At 36.6% G+C, this 20,518-nt stretch overlaps 1 protein-coding gene across 10 annotated transcripts in view; it reads left to right on the top strand.

Annotated features, from left to right (window-relative positions):
* The window catches only part of LOC115211129 (membrane-associated guanylate kinase, WW and PDZ domain-containing protein 1), a 777,470-nt gene that overhangs the window by 556,656 nt on the left and 200,296 nt on the right, over positions 1–20,518 (top strand). The window lies entirely within an intron of this gene.

Raw genomic sequence — 20,518 nt, 5'->3', positions numbered from 1 at the left:
ATAATAATCCTTTCTACTAAAGGCACAAGGCCTGAAATTTGTGGGGAGGGGACTGTTTCATTACATTGACGCCCAGTGTTTCACTCGTTCTTAATTTATCAACCACGAAAGAATGATAATAAAATGATTTTGTTGGCTGAACCTTTGGGGGAAGTCCATTTGAAGAATTATTCTTGGTGAGTGAGATCATTGCCAGAGCAACAAGCTGGCCTTCGTGCTGATGGCATGTAAAAAACACCAAATGATAATTAGTTGAGTGTGAGGGGTAACAGCAGTTAATTTAACCAACTTCACTTTTTGGCTGGTACTTCACTTTATTCATCATGGAAAAATGAAACTTTAAGCTAACCTCAGCAGGATTTGAACTAGGAATGTAAAGAAACATCACAAAATATCTATCATAAAGCATTTTCTTCAACACTTCACAAATTTTGCTTATCGACCCAATAATAATAATAATACAATTGCATTGTGGAAGGTGTTTATGAACCACTTGAGAAACACAAAAAACGTTAGATTCACTTCAACATTTAAATTTAATTTGTCAAAATATTTTCATCACTTTGAGACCGCAACCTAGTCACTGACAAAATTCCATGCTGCATAATAATAATGATAATGATGATAATAATAATAATAATAATAATGATAATGATGATAATAATAATAATAATAATAATAATTGTAGTGTGATCAGTAAAACAAGTGTTACCTTAGTCTGCTGGCTGTGGACAGCTGACACTTTCCATATTACCCAGCAATATAAGCTGTGAGTTTTAATACAATAATATGACATCTAGCCAAGAGATAAGTCCTGGAAGTAAGAAATGTAAATTTGTATATTTTTACCTACCCTGATGCCAACTAAATGGAATGAAAGTTCATTGACTTTCTTCCTTAAGCTCGCATCCATACAGCTCTAACAGCAAGGTGCAAGGTATACAAACTCATGATAATTTAGTCAAAAAGCAGGTAGCATCCACTTCCATTTATTTTGAAAAATGTCTTTTGAAGATTTTTATGTAGAAACATAACTCTGCACAGATGGTTCAGGCAGTAGAGAACAAACTCACCATTCTTTTCTTTATATTGTATATAAAAAGCACCATCCGAACATGGCTGATGCCAGTGCCCCCTGACTGGCTCCCATGTAAAAAGCATGTAAAAAGCACTATCCGAACATGACTGATGCAAAGCCTTCCTGCCTGACTGGCTCCTGTGCCGGTGGCACATAAAAGGCACCCATTACACTCTCAGAGTGGTTGGCATTAGGAAGGGAATCCAGCTGTAGAAACTTTCCCAGATCAGATTGGAGCCTGGTGCAGCCTTCTGGCTTTCCAGACTTCAGTCAAACCGTCCAACCCATGCCAGCATAGAAAACGGATGTTAAACAATGTTGACAATGATTTCTGGACACCAGGATTTTGAGTCCAAGTCACACCTGAATAAACTTTACCTTTTAACAGTTCCCCTCCTCCTCCTCCTCATCATCATCATCATCATCATAAGGTGTCTTCTACTCTCAGCAGTTTAAATATCACGAGTCTTCATTCAGGTCTTTTCTCTGCCATTATTACACATTCACCATTTGATAGTTTGGTCTGGTACCTGATGTTATCGAACCAGTTTGTTGTTGGTCTTCCACTCGAGCATTTGCCACCATTTGTATCTTTCCTTCTAATAATAATCATCTTTGTATATCTTGTGCTACTACCATGTGACCAAAAATCCTTTCACTTTCTTTCTTCCTTTCTTTCCTCCTTTCTTTCTTTCTTTTTGTATAGTTGAGAATGATGGTCTTCTTGTATTTGCTGGTTGCAACACTCTCTAAGGTTCATAATCAACTTTCTGAGGTTCAAAATAAAATGATGAATATCGGTAAGGTGATACCGACATGGATTCAACTAAACTCCTCCCCACTTTAACAGAAAAAAAATGGTCTTGTGCCTAACAGATACTTCATTGGTGTCCTCCGTTTGTATTTCACATTCAAGCAAATTAAATACCCCAGAGGGAATATTAGAATTTCTAAGATGGTGAATCCAAGAATTACTGCACAATTTCAAAAGAAATCTTGTATCAGTTTCTTTAAGAAAGAACCCTCTAAGGAGTTAAAACTTGGGGACAAGAGGGAAAATGGAGATATAAATCATATTTCTTCTATTCTTCTTTGCCCCCCTTTTGTTCTGACAGATTTTCCATCTGTCCCCCTACTGTTTTGTTATATTCATTATATTTATTTACATAATGACTTACAACTTTGTGTTTAAAACCCAAACTGAACGTATGAAAACTGAAACCTAATGTTGTTTTTAGTAATATTTTCTATATATAGCAATTAATATACTGTCAGGCAGATGCCTGTGTTGTTGTTGTTGTTTCAGAAAGTCTCTTGAGAGGAACAGAACTAAATGCAATATTGAAGTCTGACTGCTGTGTCATTGTGCCCCAACCATCTGAATATTCCATTAAACATGGTGAAAAACCAATGATGGAGTTTCTGTGCAGTCACCTTGAACCACCGAGAGAGCTTCTATATGGTTACTTAAGCCAATGAGAGAATCTTTCTGCAATTACTTCAAGTCAAGACAGACTCATCACATTGTCACATTGAGTCAAAGAGAGAGCTTGCTTGATGGTTGTTCAGTCTGTTAGAAATAGCAACTAAAATCTTCCTTAAAACTTCAGTATTTAAACCAGCCATATCTGGCCTGAATATTCTCCATGTTTGTTGTTCAAACTGGCCAGATCTGGCCACTCACACCAACTCTAAAATCATCATCATCATCGTTTAACGTCCACTTTCCATGCTAGCATGGGTTGGACGATTTTGACTGAGGGCTGGTGAACCAGATGTATGCACCAGGCTCTAATCTAACGCCAACCACTCCGATAGTGTAGTGGGTGCTTTTTACGTGCCACCGGCATGGGGGCCAGTCATGCGGTACTGGCAACGACCTCGCTCAAATCTTTTTACACATGCCACCGGCACAGGTGCCAGTAAGGCGATGTTGGTAACAATCACGCTAAAATGGTGCCCTTTTACATGCCACCGGCACGGAAGCCAGTTGGCTGCTCTGGCAATGATCATGCTCAGATGGTGCTCTTGGCACCCTACTAGCATGGGCACAAGTGCCAGTAAGGTGATGCTAGTAACGATCACACTCGAATGGGGCCTTTTATGTGCCAATGTCATTCTAAAAACAAACAACCATATTATCAATCTCTTAGAGCTATGATATAATGCAGGATTAATTCAAGATAATGTGAATAAATAAATTTTACATTTGACAAAATAATCTGAATGCTAAATGGTTAAATTATACCTAACCATTTTAAAAAGAGAAAGACACATTGGACAATGTAGTCTCTGTTTTGCAAAAAGATGGGGGCCAGTCAGGTGGTACTGGCAACGTGATGGTCAAGGCTGGAGCACCCTTAATCCTTTCATTGCTGTATTTCATTTGAGATGCCCTGTGTTTCTTTCGATTAATTTTAAGCATAACAAAGAATTTAGTAAAATAACTTAGTTATCATTAAGCTAGTGTTAAGAACATAAATTGTGACTAAGGTTTGGTGGAAGATTTTAAACATATAAAAACAAGACATTTGTACTACAGAGCCAGGTTTCAGTCAGGTTGGTATCGAAGAGGTTAAATAAAGTTTGCTCAGTCAGAGCCAATCAGTACTAAACATCAACTATACTTGAATACATAACTAGTTTTAATATTAGCTCTATTCAACATTACAATTAAGCACTAGACTAATTAAACACTGTGTGTCTCAATTAGCTAAATACTCAACTCTAAATGAAGACATCAGGTTTCAGTATCTGGATTTTCCTGCATGAAGATACAGGCTTGGTAGTGTGCTTAAGAATTTTGCTTTGGGTACAATCCCACTGCATGTATTTTCTACTATAGCCTTTGGCCGAGCAAAACTTTGGTCAGAAACTGAAAGAAACCTATCGCGTGTGTTTACCTCTTTGCCTTGACATCAGATGATAGTAGTAAATGAGTGTCACTGTCATATATGTGGTGTCATTAGCTGGCAGAAACGTTAGCACACTGGGCGAAATGCCTAGCGGTATTTTGTCTGCCGTTACGTTCTGAGTTCAAATTCTGCCAAGGTCAACTTTGCCTTTCATCCTTTCGGGGTTGATAAATTAAGTACCAGTTATGCACTGGGGTCGATATAATCGACTTAATCCGTTTGTCTGTCCTTGTTTGTCCCCTCTATGTTTAGCCCCTTGTGGGTCTTAAAGAAATAGGTGTCATTAGTTTCCAATTTCCAGTTGTTCTTGGAAATATGTTTGGTCATGAGGAAATACTGTGCTTGGAAGCAAGTGAGGGTTGATGACAGGAATAGCATCCAACCATAGAAAATCTGTCTCAACAGATTCCATCAGACCCAAGCAAACATGAAAAAAGTGGATGTTAAAATGATGATGACAGTCAGTATCTTGTCTTTCTCCCATATTAATATTAGAGCAGACTGCTCCACTTGGTTATGTCTTCTACTCTAATTGGGAAAGGAATTGTCACTTTTTGTATTTTCTGTTCCACAATATTGATTTAATTCTCAATACCTGAAATGGATAAGTTCAGTGATTGTTCTGTCAAAATGAAATTCACTTTCATTGGAAAAAGAGAGTAAGGCACAGGAGTGGCTGTGTGGTAAGTAGCTTGCTTACCAACCACATGTTTCCGGGTTCAGTCCCACTGCGTGGTACCTTGGGCAAGTGTCTTCTACTATAGCCTCGGGCCAACCAAAGCCTTGTGAGTGGATTTGGTAGACGGTGCCAGTGGCACATAAAAGCATCCACTACACTCTTGGAGTGGTTGGCATTAGGAAGGGCATCCAGCTGTAGAAACTCTGCCAGATCAGACTGGAGCCTAGTGCAGCTATCTGGATCACCAGTCCTCTGTCAAATCGTCCAACCCATGCTAGCATGAAAAGTGGATGTTAAACGATGATAATGATGATTGCCTTCGAACCTGTCTCTCTGTTTTTGAGCTTGCCTTTATCTTTGAGCCATGCCACCAACTTTGAGGCTACTCCTCTCTGTCTCTAACTCTGAAACAACCTCTCTCTCTCTCTGTCTTTGAGTTTACTTCTCTCTTAAGAAGCCTACCTGTCCCTCTTTGAACCCACTTCCCCCTCTTTCACTCTTCTTCTATGTCATCAGTCCTACCTCTCTGTTTACCTTTGTGTGTATTTAGACATTTTGGTTCAATTTTCCTATCCTACATCAAAAATGAAAACCGGCATCAAAATACTCCCCAAACAACAATGGAGATTACTTTTCCAAAGTGTTCCAATTACGGTTTCACATTATTAAAGTTCAATGAACTCTGCTCGTTATTTCTATTAATTTTTATTCCTCATTAGATTGTCTTTTAGTTGATAATATTATATCTCAAGTCTCTACCCTTTTGTGATGCCTCACTTCAGATCTTCTCACTTTCTCTCTCTCTTTATTATTTACTCTCTCATTTTCTGTATCTTTCTCCTTCTTTCTTTGTACCCTTCTCTCTTCTCTCACTCTCTCTCTCTGCTCTCTCTCCTCTTTTTGCACAACACCTTCTCTCTCTCTCCCTCTCTCTCTCTCTCTCTCTCACATGTACTCCCACTCTTTAACATGTCCCCCTCTCTTGCACACATATATTCACACTCACTCTCCAACACTCAATCTCTCTCTTTTTCTCTAACACACTCTCACTCTCTTACACACTCCCCCTCCCTCACTCTCTCTCAAATACACACACTTCAACACTTCCTCTCTCTTTCTCTCTCACATACCCACTCACTCTCTTTCACTTTACCATTCTTTCTATTCCACCTCCTTCTCTCTCTCTCTACCTAAACCATTTCCTTTGTCAGTTCTGATGTAACCCTAGCAGAACATTCTTTTCTGTTTGTGTCGATAATTTGCCGAGTGGGGGAGAGGGGTAGATGGGTGGAGTAAAGTCTGTCTGGCAGGAATTCTTGCTTCAATTTCAGGAGGACAGTTCTATAGAGATTACTTAATCTTTACTGCATATGCAATTCTACATTTGCAGCATGCACATCTCATAACAGACTTTTGGCGGGCAATTTGTTTGTTTGTTTGTTTGTGTTCATTTCCTTTGTTTTTGGGGTTTTTATTTATTAATTTTCCGTAAAGTTGGCTTCAGTTTTAACAGTTTTACTGTTATTTTTTTTCTCTGTGATTTTCCTGTGAAATATTTAACTATGATTTCTAGCACATATCTGTCTGTGTGTGTGTGTTTGCATATGCATGTGTGTCTGTATGCATGTTTGTATTTATATGTGTTTGTATTTATGTGTGTTTGTAGTTGTGTGTCTGTGTGTTTGCATACACATGTGTGTTTGTATTTATGTGTTTGTGGGTCTACCTATATGTGTATGTGGTTGTGTGTGAGTTTGTGTTTGTGTGTTTGTGCATGTATGTGTGTGTTTGCACATGCATGCATTTATGTGTTTGTAGTTGTGTGTCTGTATAATGTGGATATGTATGTATGTGTGAGCCTCTTTGTATGTATATGTGTGTATCTATGTTTGTGATGTTGCATGTATATGATTATGCGTGCATGTGTGTGTGTGTGTCTGGCAGTGTACTAGTTGTAGGTGTGAGCCTTTGTGCACATACATGTATGTGTGTGTACGTATATGTATGTTTGGATGTTTATAGAATATGAGAAGTGTATGATCATACTTGTGTGTGTGTTTGTGTGTGTTCACACATCTTGCAGTGTATCTGTTGTGGGTGTATCTGTCTGTCTGCTTGTCTCCGTCTGTCTGTGTGTCTGTGCTGTGAAAGTTAGTGTTAATATTGCTGTAGAGAATTGGGGGAAATATTTAGACAAGTCTGTTTATCAAATAAGATTAGAATTTTCTACATGATTTTCTGTCTTCAGATTCACAACTTTTGCAGATTAGAAACAATCTTATCAACTGTATTGTTATTCTTCAGTAGTAGTAGCAGTAGTAGTAATAGTAGTAGTAGTAGTAGTAGTAGTTGTATGGGAGGAGAAAGAAATGTTACAAAACTTCATGCTTATTTATTAATAAGTATATTATTGGTTTCTTGGAGCCGGCGAGCTGGCAGAATCGTTAACACGCCGGGCGAAATGCTTAGCGGCATTTCGTCTGCCGCTACGTTCTGAGTTCAAATTCCGCCGAGGTTGAATTTGCCTTTCATCCTTTCGGGGTTGATTAAATAGGTGCCAGTTACACACTGGGGTCGATGTAATCGACTTAATCCGTTTGTCTGTCCTTGTTTGTCCTCTCTGTGTTTAGCCCCTTGTGGGTTGTAAAGAAATAGGTATATTATTGCTTTCCTGCTTTCCTTTTGTTAAATTCTAAACTCTTTAAGATCTGTAGATGTGTGTGTGCGTGTGATTGCATATATATGTGAGCATGTCTGGACATATATCCTTTAATGTGTGTGTATATATAAGTATGTCTTATATTTTGCTTTTGCTAACACATATGCTGTGTGTGTTTTTTTAGTTCTTCGGTTTGCCTTAGTCAACACTGTTATTAAGGCTGGGATGAAACTGCTAAGCTGTGTGGTTAAAAAGTTTGTGTTGCGTGCAACCAGGTGATTCCAGTTTGATGTCACTGCATGGAATTTTGGTCAAATGCCTTCTGTCATAGTATCAGGCTGACCAGTACTTTGTCAGTGGAATGTAATAGATGGAACAGTATTGAGATGCATATTGTGTGCACACATGTATGTGCATGATGTGTGCTTGTATATGTTCGCGAGGTCTGATCAAAAAGTATAGAGACTGCTGCTATGGTAACGGAGCTGAAATACGCAGAGCGAAGTAATTTGGCACAAGTTGACCTTGAACTCTGTCTCACATGCATACTAAGTTTTAACATTCTCACTTCCGTTGTTTATGGCAGTGCTTGAAAGTAAAGTGTGTAGAGTGTGGTCATCTCACCACACCATAGAGGATCCATCAGTGACCATGGCAGAGAAAATTTCAAGTTATCAAGGAAATCCAAAGGATGTGGCAAAGCAGCTGCTTGTTATTTCCAAAAACAAAGGGGTTCCATGAATGCTTCCATCAATGGAAATGACACTGGCTAAAGCGTGTGGCTCCAGAAGGGGATTATTTCAAAGGAGATTAAGTTCCGAATTGATATGTGTTGTAGTCTTCTTTCTATAGCACCAGTCATGATACTTTTAATCCTTTTGTTACCGTATTTCTGTTGAGATGCTCTGTGTTTCTTTCAATTAGTTTTAGATATAACAAAGAATTTAGTAAAATAACTTAGTTATCATTAAGCTAGTGTTAGGAACATAAATTGCGACTAAGGTTTGGTGGAAGATTTTAATTCAAAACTGATACAAACAAGACAGTTGTTCTACAGAGCCAGAGGCAGTTTCAGCAAGGTTGGTATCAAAAGGGCTAAGATCAGCCCTTGCATATTTACAATATACAATCTGGTGTTACTTTCATATCCCATAACTTTGTGGTTCAACAAAAGAGGGTCATTAAGATAATTATGAGACTGAAATAAGTAAAAAAAAAAAAAGTACTTAAAGGCATTGCCCTAGCCTGGCTACAGTCCAGTAACTGAAACTATTCAAAGAATATATAGAATAATTGTGTGTATATGTGTGTGTAAATACTGAATACAAAGGCATCAGTGTAAATGTTTAGAAAAAAGGCAAATGTTGAAGATTCAAAGTTTCTTTACTTTCAGTTTCTTGTTAGATTCTCAAACAAAATCTGAGAAGTGAAACGGGAAACTGTTCATAAAAATATTCTTTTAAAAAAATGAAAATAACAAGGAAGCATTTGATTGGATGTGTTAATGAAGACAATTAAATATACAAATGTATTTGGTAGGGTGATATTTAAAAAAAATATTTAAGTGCTTATATCTAAAATGGTTAAAAAATCTAATTTATTAATGAATAAATTAAAAATTAAGTAGAATAATGATGCCATTCAGTTGCCAGTTTAACTGAAGGTATTTCGGGCCATTCACAAGACTTCATTCACTCTCAGATACTACAAAATCAAAGAAAGAGTAAGCCACAGAATACGAAAAAATGAGTGAAACAGTGTTAAAAAAAACAGTATATATATTCTGTTTTATAAACTGAATTCTGTTTCTTCCATTTTTAAAGCCAAACATGTGTAAGATAGATAGTGTAACATATATATATATATATATATATATATTGATATATATATGGTGCTAGAGCATCCAGCCATAAAAACCATGTCAAAACAGACAGTGAAGCTTGGTACAGTCCTCTGGCTTGCCAGCTCCTGTCAAACCATCCAACTCAGAGTATGGAAGACATGGGAAGATATATATATGTGTGTGAGTGTGTATCATATGTTTATATATATATATATATATATATATATATATAGGCACAGGAGTGGCTGTATGGTAAGTAGCTTGCTTACCAACAACATGGTTCTGGGTTCATTCCCACTGCATGGCATCTTGGGCAAGTGTCTTCTACTATAGTCTCAGGCCGACCAAAGCCTTGTGAGTGGATTTGGTAGACAGAAACTGAAAGACGCCCATCGTATATATATGTGTGTGTGTATATTGTTGTATGTGTATGTTTGTACCCCCACCATTGCTTGATAAACGAAGGTGGTGTGTTTATATCCCCGTAACTTAGCAGTTCAGCAAAATAGACCGAAAGGATAAGTACAAGGCTTACAAAGAATAAGTTCTGGGGTTGATTTGTTCGACTAAAGGCGGTGCTCCAGCATGGCCACAATCAAATGACTGAAACAAACAAAAGAATATATATATATACACACACACACACTGGCTTCCGTGTTGGTGGCACGTAAAAAGCATCATCCGAATCGTGGCCGAAGCCAGTGCCGCCTCGACTGGCTTCCATGCCGGTGGCACGTAAAATGCACCAATCCGACCATGGCCGATGCCAGCCTCGCCTGGCACCAGTGCAGGTGGCATGTAAAAAGCACCCACTACACTCACGGAGTGGTTGGCATTAGGAAGGGCATCCATCTGTAGAAACATTGCCAGATAAGACCGGAGCCTGGTGCAGCCTTCTGGCTTCCCAGATCCCCGGTCGAACCGTCCAACCCATGCTAGCATGGAGAACGGACGTTAAACGATGATGATGATGATATATATATATATATATATACATCATATGCACATAAACTCATGCACACTTAACATTTTATATATTTGTATGTATGTGTGTGTGTGTATGTAATTCAATAATGACTATATTTTAAACATGAATGAATCTCTCCAACTTATGAACTTATGTTTGCATGTAACAGAGAAGAAAATTACACACACACACACACGTATTATTTGTATGGGTTGTTGACTTTTAATTTTTCTTCTTTTCAATTAGTTTTTTTTTTCCATATTTTCTTTTAATATTGTGATAATAACAGCAAGCGGCTTTGTTTTTCTAAGAGACTGTCTACATATTTCATTTGATGCCCCATATTTGGGTTGACATTTTTTTTATCACCATTAGTTAATTCCTTGCACTAAAGCAAAGGGTGTGTCAGAGTGTAGTCGAGGGAAGACATAGTTTCTTATTTTCTTGTTTCATTTTGTTCTTTACATTGTAAAACTTCAAAATAATTTTAATTCTAAAAAAATAATTCTAAAAAGACAACTGGACTGAAGTTTTTTTTTGTTTGTTAGATATTTTTTTTTTTTTTGTGTTGTAGTTTCTTATTTTCTGAATCTCATTTTCCAATCTGCTGAAAATTTAAATTCCAAACATCTTGGTAAAATGAAATGTCTTTCTCATATTTCAAACATTACATTGCTACGATTTTAACTCAAAACCAGTGTCTTGTGCAGGTTCTTCAATCAAAAGCCAACAATAGAAAGCCTTTATGCAGTTGCTAAATTGTTAGAAAATAACAAGTGAAGGCTTATGGCTTAGTGGTTAGGGTATTCAGCTCATGATCGTAAGGGTATGAGTTCAATTCCCAGTGACATGTGTCATTGAGCAAGACACCTTGTTCCCTAATGTTCTAATTCACTCAGCTGGCAAAATGGTTAGTTCTTGTATCTCAAAGAGTCAACCTTGTCACATTCTGTGTCACTCTGAATCTCTCTGAGAACTACATTAAGGGTATGTGTGTCTTTGGCACGCTCAGCCACTTGCGTGTTAATTTCTCAAACAGGCTGTTCCGTTGAACAAATCAACTGGAACCCTTGTTATCGAAACCGACAGAATGCCAGACTTTAGTCATAAAATATAAGAAATATATTGTTGTGTTTCCCAACATCAACATTTTATGAATAGTAAAGCAGTACTGTCTTAAGACATATGCACATGAGACAGTTGCCTGAGAGTCTCACAGGTTTAGGGGCCCACTTCGGATCTATATATGTGATGTGCCTTACTGTCATTAAATAATATGATAGGACCCAGTGCATTGATTTTCCTGAGGGCCTACTAGACTGCTAAGATGGCCCTGTACAATGGAGCTTGTGTATAGCTTTGACTCTTTGATTTGTATATATTCACACAAGAATTTAAACTTATATGAGAGAAGGAATGAGATTCGTAAGTGAAGTTTTTAAACCCTTAGCATTTAAGCCACCATATCTGGCCTAAAGGCTCTTGTTTTTTGTTCAAAGTGTGAAACAGAAGCATTGCCTGATTAGGGTGGTGGACAAAGCCAGTCCATCACCACCACCACCAGGTGCAAGTGTGAAGCATGCAGAATTTCCTCTGGCCTATCATACCTTAATACTGAGAGCCTTCTCTACATTATCAATCTCATCATTATTTGGTATCCATATAGCCATGCTTGCATGGGTCTGTCAGAATTTTGTAGAGGCAGATTTTCTGCAGCCTGATCCCCTTTCCAAGCAAGCTAATATTTCCCACAGCTTGACATATTTTCCACAGAAGACTGAAAATGAACCCCATCTCTTTTATGAAAGTGATGCTCATTTACAACCACCATATGCTGTCATGACAAGGGTACACAGACACACATTTAACAAACTCTCTGGTTGGCCCAGTGTTATAATAGAAGACACTTACCCAAAGTAGCACACAGTGTGACTGAATCCAAGATCACATGGTTGGGAAGCAAGCTTTTCAACCACACAGTCACACTCGTTTTGAAATAGATTCAAATGAGATTTCAGATTTGCCTTTGCTATGTTTTCGGTAATTTCTACATAGAATTTATAACAACTTCTTCATGCAATGCCAAGAAGTGTGTCTTGCTTCCCAACCACACGGTTCTGGGTTCTGTCCTACAGTGTGGCACCTTGGGTAAGTATCTTCTACCAAAGCCTTGTGAGTGGATTTGGTCAACAGAAACTGAAAGAAGCCCATCTTATGTGTGTGTGCATGTGAATGCCTTTGTGTTGGTGTGTTTATGTCCTTGTAACTCAGCAGTTTGGCAAAAGGGACCAACAGAATAATTGCTAAGCTTTAAAGAATATGTACTGGGGACAATTCATTCAACTAAAGTTTTTTTTTGCCCCTGTATGGTCACTGTCTAACGACTGAAACAAGTAAAAGATGAAAGATATTACAGTTATTTATTGATTGAGCTTCAAATGACAACAGCTAAAGTTGACACCAGTAGGATTTCAGTCGACAAAATTATATTCTGTAAAGTCTTTATATCCAACTTAACATGGCTATGTTGTTAGAATGTCAAATACCATGGTATTCACCTTGTGAGGACTTCTCAAATAGATGTACAGTGTTAAGAGCATAGAAGCTGAAACTTCCAGATCACATGATTTCAATATATTGCACTTCTTCAATGGCAGCTGTCTGGTCACCACATACCAACCAAACCTCACTACAGATGAGATATAGAATAACTGTCTTTTCAGTCATTGATGTTGCAGATAACCATGTGTGTCTATGTTTGTCCCCCCAACATCGCTTGACAACCAATGTTAGTGTGTTTATGTCCCCATCACTTAGCGGTTCAGCAAAAGAAACTGATAGAATAAGTACTAGGCTTACAAAGAATAAGTCCTGGAGTCGATTTGCTCAACTAAAGGTGGTGCTCCAGCATGGCCACAGTCAAATGACTGAAACAAGTAAAAAAGTAAAGAGTGTGTATATTCCATGCTTCTTCCTTATTCCTAAATTTCAAATTCACTTTCCTAATCCTGCCAAATATTACAAAGAAATTATTATCTCCCTTGTTTTAAGTGTCTGCTAGAACAGTGCTACTCAAAATGGTGGTCTGCAGACCAGCACCGGTCCATGAGCCATCAGCTGCTGGTACATGGTGAATTTACAGAAAATAAAGAATCATTATAAAATGCTTATTAAAATGCTTATGTAATATTGTATTATTTGGGCACAAAATAAATATAAGATAAAAAAAAAAATTGTCAACTTTTATTATACTCTTTACTCTTTTACTTGTTTCAGTCATTTGATTGTGGCCATGCTGGAGCACTGCCTTTAGTCGAGCAAATTGACCCCAGGACTTATTCATTGGAAGCCTAGTACTTATTCTATCAGTCTCTTTTGCTGAACTGCTAAGTTACAGGAACATAAACACACCACCATCGACTGTCAAGCGATGTTGGGGGGACAAACACAGACACACAAACATATACACACATACATATATATATATATATATATATATATAATATATATATATATATACACACACAATAGGCTTCTTTCAGTTTCCGTCTACCAAATCCACTCACAAGGCTTTGGTCGGTTCGAGGCTATAGTAGAAGACACTTGCCCAAGGTGCCATGCAATGGAAATGAACCCGGAACCATGTGGCTGGTAAACAAGCTACTTACCACACAGCCACTCCTGTGCCTATATATTCATTATATATATTGTATAAATTAATATTACTAAGAAATATTTTTGGTCCTTGGCACATTGGGGAAAAAAACTGCTGGTATGCCACATCAGATATTTTGAGAAGCACTGTTTTAGGGGATCCCAGGATTGTCACCTGTCTGTAAAACAATGTTTCAAATAACACATTTATCCAACCCATGCAACTATGGAAAAATGGATGAAAAACAAGCAAAAACTTTTACAGCAAGCAGGTTCAAGAATGTTTCATAAAGTGACACCAAAATTTTAAACTATTTCAGAAATTTTTTAAAAACCTCCCTCTCTCAATATTTGCCTATCCAGGTATTTATTTTCAAAGCACAGTTCTAACATATCTGTCTATGCTAAACTATAATAATGTTCAATCTGATAATATCATCATTTAATCATTCATTAGAGAGCAATAATGATGAGATAGAAACTTAGAAGCAACTAAATATGTCACAAATAAAGTGTTTGATCTCTCTACAGCTGTGTCACTGCAAAATCACCCTAAGGCATACATTAAGGAAAACAACATGGTGCTTTCTTGACAATAGTCATCTCTAATATAACAATGTTCTAATGTATTAACAGTGAATTAATTTCTTAATCCTGTGCCAAAACACTTTCACTGTTTTTTATTAGACCTCTTTGTCAGTCTCTAGTCTGTGCTGTTATTGTGAAGAACATAATTTATGTTGCGACATACAGCAAGGAAATCTTCTATCCAAGCCTTCCATGTTGTTGTCAAGGCAGACTGCTGCCAATACTAAAAAATAAATAAATAAATTAGCTATTGTTATAGTTTTGGAATATTATCACTAGATTGCACAAGATTTATTGACAGTAGTTGTATGTAGCCTTATTCCAAAAATATTTCTGAAGACTTTATCATTCGCACTAATTTAATAATGGTGGAAGTTATTATACTCCGAATATAAATTATTACTGGAAACTTTTTATTTTCTCAGGGTTTATTGACTGTCTTATTCTTCCTCTGAATAATAAGTGATTTCTGAAAACTTAACTTCACTTATTTGTTCAGATTTAAAGGGGAAAAATCATATCAACTTAACTGTTCCTCTTATAAACAAAATGTGTGGATCAGATAATTCTTCTGATTGTTTTTAAATTACATCTTCCTCACTCTTTGTCTAGAATTAATCACAAAACAATAACAACAAAAACAGTAATAATAAGAACCCCTGATAGTAACACTCAATTTATCATTCTTCTGTTGTTTATCATAAATAATTTTCCTTGATTTGTCTGCTAAAAACAAGGAAACAAGGAGTTAAATTTCAGTCATTGTGTTGTGCAGCCAAAGGAATAAAAGAGCCTGAAATCCTGGCAGATCTTTTGTTCTCTTCTGTAGATTTTGATAAAGTAAAATATTCATGTTAAGAAAAAGAACAGTGATTTAAATCCCCCATTTCTCAAGTAAATCTCTGGTGCTATTCTACTTACTAAAAGAGTCACACACTGTTATAGTTCTATATTATACAAGCAGCACCTTTTAGAAGATAAGGACAAGGATTTCTTAGTTAATATTTTAGCCTCTTTGTTATTGTTGATGTTTGGGTTTTTCTTTTACTTATTTGTTTTCCTTCACCCAAATTTCAGAATCTTGCTTGCTGCCAGTCAGTCAGTCAGCCAGCCAGTCAGGCCGACAGACAGACAGCCAACCAGCCACATATGTGTCCTTCAAGCTTTCTTCGCACTCTACTGATAGTGAAATCCACTCCTTTAACACAAGCCCAAGAGAGCTTTTATTTTAGTTTATTTTATTTTTATTATTATTATTCCTGTCTGGCTTAGTCAGCCATCCCATGTGTTACTTTGGTGTCAGGCCTCCCGCTCCTTCTGTCTTACCAGCAGTAGCAGCAGCAGCATCAGTAGCAGCAGCATCAACCCTTAGGTTTCTTGTTTCTTTGCCTTTACTCTATCTTTCCTTCTCTACATCCTCCTTTATATCCCTTTCCCCCCACTACACATGTTTATTATCTGCTGCTAGTCTTGACTTCATCACACACAATGGCTACTATGGTTAGAAGAGGTGGATACCACCACTAACCACTTTCTTATGTCAAAAGCTACTAAGAAAAACAATTCTAGTCTTGACAACTTTTCTGCTTCTGTCTTCTACCAATTGGTATGTCTTAGCGACATATACACATCAGTTGGAAGGAGTTTGCCTCCTGTTTTTACTTGCTTCTTTAAAAAAATGGAAAAGTTTAACTACTTCTTCAGGAATATCTTTCAAAGTTGTACATAGCAGCAAAAGAGAGCAGCTTCGTTAGTGTTGACATGTGAAGTTTCTCTAAAAGTTTATATAAGCCGACATCAAGTTCTAATCATAGATAGTAGTACTAGAGTGATAGTGGTAACAACAACAGCCACTGCGTGGCATTGCTGACTGCAGCAGGATAACGAATTATATAAATAAGTCTATTAATCGCATACCTGTTATTACATATTAAAACATCAAACTTTTGCCGCTTAAGAAACATACCTGCTTCACCTTGATTTTACCTGATACTAGTGGAAAGGAAAGCAAAGCAAAATGGTGCTGATTACTCAGAACAAAACTAATACCACAAAAATCAAACAGGTCAGAATGGTTCTACCTGTGACCACACCCAGCCCTTCACCATCCCCTCCACCTTTACCTGGATGCAATAGCCATCCGGATTCTTGCCAGGATTGTAAATGTCAAACAGTCTACATACAATGTGAAGGTAATATATATACACACATATATATATACACATGCATATATAATATTTATGTGTATATTTTGTTTTTTTCTTTGTATCAAGTTTTGTTGTTTTGTTACTATATTTTCATATAATTAATTAGTTAATTGCAGGTGTTTCTTAATGATCTTTTTTGAAATTCTAATTGTTGGAGACAAGTTTTAACTGGACAACTTTCTCACAATATTCTGTGATTTACCGCTTCCATCACAGATTTTAAATTGACAACTGAATATTTACAGTCCACAGAAGCTTGACTCTCTCTCTCTCTCTCTCTCTCTCTCTCTCTCTCTCTCTTTATCTTTCTCTCTCTCAGTGCTTTTAGAACTAAAGACTTCAATTGTTTTCCTATTGAGATCTTCGGAAATTTAGATATTTCAAAGTACTCATTTCAAAATAACATACACTGATATACACAAAACTGTTTAGCTTTGCATGAGATTTAATTATTGTGTGTGTACAAGAAGGTACATGTATATGTGGGTGTGTTTAAATTAATATTTTTGATAACACAAAACTTTAAAGATTTCTTAAATGAAACAAATATTAACATCTACCTTTGTGCTTAAATTATAATCCTAGCATAACTTTAATCACATTTCTTATCCTATGAAGAGGCGATTCTATACATTCACTACTGGAATAAATTAATATTCTTTTTTACTGACTCCTTTCATACAAAGAAATCCAGGGTTATCAAAACTTAGAATTGTTAATAATTCATTGGGCATTTTTTCTTGTTAGTTTTCAATCTTGTTATTATTACTACAATTAAATCACATCGTAATCTCTTTACTATCCTCAGCAGAGACTATGATTTTGGCAGTCTGGTCAGTTTGTTGTTGTCCAGATAAAGCTTATGTTCAGTTATTTACACACACACACACACACACACACACACACTGTGGGGTTTAATAAGTTATAATTTGTTTTTATGACAAGTTATATATGTAATGTTCAGTTTCTAAACAACAACACTTCCAATAACTTTATTCTAATTCTGGCCCCTTCAGTCAAAACATTGGGAGTGCCACTCCAAGAATGACAACATCTGGGAAATAACTTATGTTGTTTTGCTAATGGGTTTTATCTTTTGTTTTTTTTTTAATTAAAAATAAATGAGTGAGGAAACATCACTAGTCTTGTGAGATTTGGTCATAATCTCTGCAGTGTTTGTGGATAGAATTCAAAGTTCTACATTGTTATGTCTGTCCTGGTTAATCCAAGACATCTGATCGTCTCTTCTAGATGCAGAAGGAAAAAGTCAATATTGTTTATCTTTTGTTCAGCAGATTAAATACCTTACAAGATTGAATTTTGCCACTCTGTGTTGTGAGTCCAAATCCTCCTTGGGTCAGTTTTTGCCTCTCACACACACCTCAACAGGGGAGCTTCTGTATAGTCACTCAGCCTGCTAGAAATAACAGCCAAATCTTCCTCAAATTATTTCTTAAAAAAGAATTCACCCAATAATATAAAGGTGGTGTTGAGTGCCTTGTACATAGGAGAAAGATGAGGTGGAGTTTCAGAATAGTGACAAATATTTCACGGGGAAAGGCCAAGGGCATGAAATTGGGGACAAAAGTGTAAGAAATCAAACTTTTTTTTTTGGCGGGGTGGGGGACCCCATTTCTTTGTAAATTGTAATCCCTCTTGTATGAAATACAGGGATACTAAAAATGTAAAGAGGAAAAAGAAACCCCACTTCCTTGCCCTTTCCCTTCCTCTTGAGGTAAGTAATAGCTATTCCAAAACTCTGCCAATGATGAAATGGTCATGGCTGGAATCCCTTTGATCATAATTCTGATCAAAATTGATCTGGTGCTAAACAAAAACATGATAAAAGTACCAATCTTGTATGGGGGAGGGTATTTGATTTCTTCCCTCTTTTTAATGATTGCAGTATAACACCTTATTTATTAATTGTCACCTATTCCCCTCTCTATAAATGCCGGTGAGGTGGCTGCTACCATATGCCGTATACTATATCTATGTGTTTACCATTATTGATATTATTTTACTGAGAGCGGCAAAACTGAAGATCATATCCAAGGTGTGGTTATTGCTACTTAAAACTATTATTTTATTATCATTCCTCAGTTCTACATCATCCCCTTATGTTTAGAAATCATTTATTATTATCATTGGCCAAATGCCAAAAGTTGGGAACCACTATTATTTTTATTAGATTTTATTATTAGAAATCATTATTATAAATATGTGAGAAGTAACAAACCCTAAAACACCGAACCATATTCTTCGCAGTATATTTATTCAGCGACTCACATTTCTGTTTTCAAACTTTTCCATTATCAGCCTTGACTGTTATCTCTTCAGAATCAATAAATAACAGCCAGTTATGCTTTGGATGCCGGTTATTTATTTCTTTAGTAATTATAATTAGTAATTATAATTAACCACCTAGTACTTGCTTTTTCTTCTGACACACTAATTCACAATCGTTAATACTCTTGAGTCTTCATGACATTGATTCACTTAGAAACTCTTCTCCCTGGTTAAATTGGTTGTATGTTTAAACAAAGAAGCCATGTATATTAATCACTCTTAAATCCTGTCAACTGAGTAGAACATGCACCACTGAGGAAGTTTAATAAGACCGAAACATGTCTGTTGTTTTCCCCACTTTGTTTTAAGGACCAGGTCTACTTCAATCTACCTTGTCTGCAATGTCCAAAAGTTTTGATCAACTGATCTGATCGGGGTTATCGCCATTGCTTTTTTTTTTTTTGCTTTTTTCTTTAGATTTTGAACACCCACAGAGGGAGTTTTTGTCTACTAATGGTTTTGATAGATAAGCTGATCAAAGTTTTTCTACTTAATATACAACATATGTGAGACTTTACCACATATATTACATCATCATCATCATTTAACGTCCGTGTTCCATGCTAGTATGGGTGGGACGGTACCACAAAAGTTGGTCAGGCCAAAGCCTGCACCAGACTTCTGTGACTGTTTTGGCAAGATTTTAACAGCTGTATGCCCTTCCTAATACCAACCACTCAACAATGAATTACAGCCATTGTTTTTTTCTCTTGGGCAAAATGGATTGACAGAATCATAAGGGCATTGGACAAAAAGCCTTGTGGTGTTTATGTTCTGACCTCAAATCCCACCAAGGTTAACTTTGCCTTTCATCCCTCTAGGGTTGATAAAATAAAATTAAGTACCACTATACTGGTGTTGATGGTATCAACTGACCCCTCCCCTCAAAGTTGTTCAGACTTGTGCCTAAATTAGAAATCATTATCTTTATCCTTATAAGGGTGGTGGATTAGCAGCACTGTTAAAACATTGGACAGAATGCCTTACAATATTTCTTCTTGCTCTTTAAGTAAATTCTGGGTTCAAATTCTACCAAGGTCATCTTTGTTATTCATCCCTCCGAGGACAATAAATTAAAATATATTGCTAGTACTGGGTTCCATTAACCCCTACTTTCAAAATTTTTTTCTTTATTGCTTCCAGTCCAAAGAGGCTTAGAGGTTAGTTGGTGAGTTGACAGAATTGTTAAGACATCAAGCAAAATCTGTTGTGTCTGGGGAGAGTCATTTTCTTTTTGTGCCTTATAATTTAACACACTCACCGGTAAAATTTCCACTTATTTCTTATTTTTATTTTCCTAAAATTTTCATTGCATCTTGCAACCTTTTCAATAGTCTTGACTCTCTATTTTTGATCAAAATTTTACCGGTGAGTGTCTTAAATTATAAGGCACAAAAAGAAAATGACTCTCCCCAGACACAACAGAATATGCTTCAACACATGAACTCACATAAAGAATCTTGCAAACCAAATCCAAAAACGAAATCAGGCAAAATGTTTAGCTGAATTCCTTCTGGTTTTTCACATCCTAAATTCAAATTCTACCAACATCAACTTTGCCTGTCATCCTTTCGGGATT

This window comes from Octopus sinensis, linkage group LG4 (assembly GCF_006345805.1).
Source record: "Octopus sinensis linkage group LG4, ASM634580v1, whole genome shotgun sequence".
Taxonomy (NCBI): Eukaryota; Metazoa; Mollusca; class Cephalopoda; order Octopoda; family Octopodidae; genus Octopus; species Octopus sinensis.
The sequence above is the reverse complement of the archived record's forward strand: the minus strand, read 5'-3'. Positions and strand labels throughout refer to the sequence as shown.